The following is a 3123-nucleotide window of genomic DNA, read 5'->3' as shown; positions in this document are numbered from 1 at the left end:
ATCTTTAAAAAATGTAATCTTTTCTTTCTATGTAATCAATTTCCATTGACTTTTCACTTATAGTTCAATCTTATTTTGCTTTGTATTGTACTAACCTGTTTTGCATTTTCCTAAGGTATTGTACAAGTGCTGTTGCCATGACACACCATGCCCTATTCCGTGCTGTGCTTCCTGCCTTGCCGCTCCCTACTGTCTTGTCTTATCAGTTCTGGCCTCTCTTCACCTGCAAGGTTTATCGGGGGAATTAGTCACTGCATACATAAAGGAAGCATTAATTAAAGAGAACTATTTATTTCTCATATACTTGGAAATCCCTTTGCCTTGTTATCAAAATAAATGGCACAACATATACTAAATGAGATCAAACCACATTGAATCATTATGCAAAAATAAAATAATATTGCTGTGCTAAAGATAATCTGGTCTAATCACCTGCAAACACCTGTCATATGCAGATCATTTCTCACGGATAACATTTCTTAAATTCTAATAAATATATATTACAATTCTTTAGCTTTATCTTGATTTACTTTTGGTTTGACAATATGCTGGTATATACACAATAAGCACATACCCTAAAGGATGTTCCATTTTTATCTACTTTGAACAGTTTAAAATTCATGATCCATCATCATTCATCTCTGTTGGCAAAAATTATTATGAATAAAAGGAACACACAAAGATAGACAAAAATAATTAATACTGCCTTCTAAAGAATCCATAATTGACAGTGAATGCTACCTAAATTAAATCTTCGGAGATGAAGGCGACTGGCACGATTAGATTATCAACCCCCACTGGAGGCCCACTGGAGGACGGGATGAAGTCAGGACACAGCCAAATTGGCCCCATCATTAATGGGTTAAAAGTCACAACATTAACTTTTGTGGCTAGTCCACTTGCCCACTCCGTGACTCACAGCTGTATGATTAATTGTGAATACACTCCTTAAAGCACAAAATTCTTGACTGAGGAATGAGGCCATAAGAGCTTGGTATGTTTACCTATCACAAAAACTATAGCAAGCAAAACAATAGCTTAGAATCCCCTGTATAAACAATATCAGTAGGGATGCCATCTGTAATCTCGATCTGGCGGCATTTGACTTAAACATGGGACGTGCATGCACAAGTTACATTACTGAGGAAATCTTTTTTCTTTAAACAACTGTTTGTTGTTCTGTAAAATTGTGCATGCTACAAACCCCATATTTTCAACATAAAAATGTTGTGTTGGGAATTGATCTGCAATCTCGCAATTTCTTTGCACACGTAACAGTAAGTTTCCTGATAAGTGTGACATCATGATGCAATTAATGACTGCGATGGCTTAGAAATATTATATAAGCTACATTTAAATTTCATTGTTAGTTAAGGCTTGGTTTGGCTAGGTTAGGGTGTTAGCTCTTAGGCAGGAATTCAAGAGAATTAGTCTCAAGGGTAGACAATCCCACGCCTAAAAATTACCCTCACTATTAATCATTCGTCTCATGTATTTGCGCATTGTATTTAGGGTTTCGAGAAGGAATGTTTTCCGAGGATATTCAATTGGTGTTCAATGGAGTTGTAGGAGGAAACTGACAATGAAAATAAGGGGAGGTGACGGCCGAACTAGTAACATTGGGTAAGCCCCGTCGGTTACTCGGCTGAGGACAACATTATTCCATTACAAGGTTGAAATGCTTGAAAGCTCTGGTGCAGCTGACTATACCAGCTTGCATGCTTCGATCACTCAATATACTGGTATCAATCACATTGAAACGGCTTGTATGTGAGTTTATATGATGCCTGTCCACTAGAAGCAGAGCCGCCAGCCTTTGGTCTAAAGGTACATGAGTATCCTAGCATCTATGAAAGTACTCGCAGAGAGTGATTCTTATGCTTGTGTCATCTGTGCTTGCCAGATCAGTGTGAGTTGTAATCTACCTGCATATAATGTCGAGTGAGAATGCAGTCACACAATAGACAAAATCAGAATGGTAGTGCTGGCGAATGACATCTCAAGAGAAGCTTTATCATGCACGAGTGCATTTCGTCATGTTGAGAAAAGAGAAAAGTCCCCCTGTTCACAAGAGGCCGCGTGACACTTTGCGTGCAATGACCTGACCTCGCAGCGCTCGCCCGCCCGCGACACACACGGCCGAGCGAAGGAAAATCTCGTCTCAAGATACGAAGTGAGAGCCATCCTTGCCAAGCGCAGACCAGAACGCCCAGGCCAAGAAAGATCGTTGCTCTATAAAGCTCACCAAAGCTTCTCAACTCACTGGATTATTATCCCGCGGAAGAATCACACGGACATTGGCCACTACACTAGGATCCAAGAGCGGGAATCGGCGAGACCACATTACAGGCCGTCGCCGCTGCCACCGCCTGTCAAGGAGCATTTCATCTTGACAGGTTTGGTGCCAAAGCAGACGATCCTTGGTGGAGGCAGGGAAGGCCGCGCGCCACATTCAAAAGCCAGGGGAGGGATCCTTGGAGTGGAAAAGCGATATATTTTCAGTGTATTGTTGTATTTGGGATATTGTACTTTAGATTAATTGACTGGATTGATTCGTTCGGAAGCAGTTCTTGGTTTATTAACTAAGGAAGAGGTGTCTGACCGGAATTTATTAAATTCTAGAAACTTTCTAGATTAAAGCACCATCAAAGAAGTATTATTAACAAGTGATCCACGTAAATGTGTTTGGAAAGCAAGGCAACCAAGGAAGAAAGATTAAACCTATGAAAGTAATTCATATGTTATGATCAAGTTGAAGCCAAAATTAAGGTCAAAATAGATGAATAGTAGCTGATCCTGATTGAAGAAAGTAAACGCTCTATGCATTTATTTTGAAACGATTCTATATTAGAATAAATCTTCAAAAAAAGTTTATTTTGCTGTGACCTTATTTAACTGGATTTAGATTAAAACTATTGTTTCTACGATTTTTCCATTTCACCAGAAGTTGAGAGAGCATGAAATCACAAGCATGTTTTTTCTTACTTTTCTCGTATTTTTGGTTATCTTCAGTCAAACTTCTTTAAATTATTATTTTTACACCAAGGCACATAATTTCCAAGCAGTTGTTAGCATAGTAAACCATGAAAAATAACTTTAACCTGCAACAGTATCTAATTGCAA

At 38.9% G+C, this 3123-nt stretch overlaps 1 pseudogene across 4 annotated transcripts in view; it reads right to left on the bottom strand.

Moving 5' to 3' along the window:
• Positions 1-2471, bottom strand: part of LOC122254420 (hexosaminidase D pseudogene) — an 11660-nt pseudogene extending 9189 nt beyond the window's left edge. The window contains exons 1-2 of one of the 4 annotated variants that reach the window (XR_015192559.1): positions 2264-2471; positions 96-223 (exon numbers count right to left, since the gene is read on the bottom strand). The product of XR_015192559.1 is annotated as a hexosaminidase D pseudogene, transcript variant X5 (transcript). Of the gene's footprint in view, positions 1-95; positions 224-741; positions 1834-1925; positions 2051-2106; positions 2244-2263 lie in introns of those variants that run through there. The other 3 variants (XR_015192555.1, XR_015192557.1, XR_015192556.1) reach the window with 3 other exon arrangements.
• Between the last annotated feature and the right edge of the window lie 652 nt (positions 2472-3123).

Source organism: Penaeus japonicus, unplaced genomic scaffold (assembly GCF_977035675.1).
Source record: "Penaeus japonicus unplaced genomic scaffold, GWHDUDI00000001_assembly GWHDUDI00000030, whole genome shotgun sequence".
Classification (NCBI taxonomy): domain Eukaryota; kingdom Metazoa; phylum Arthropoda; class Malacostraca; order Decapoda; family Penaeidae; genus Penaeus; species Penaeus japonicus.
The sequence above is the reverse complement of the archived record's forward strand: the minus strand, read 5'-3'. Positions and strand labels throughout refer to the sequence as shown.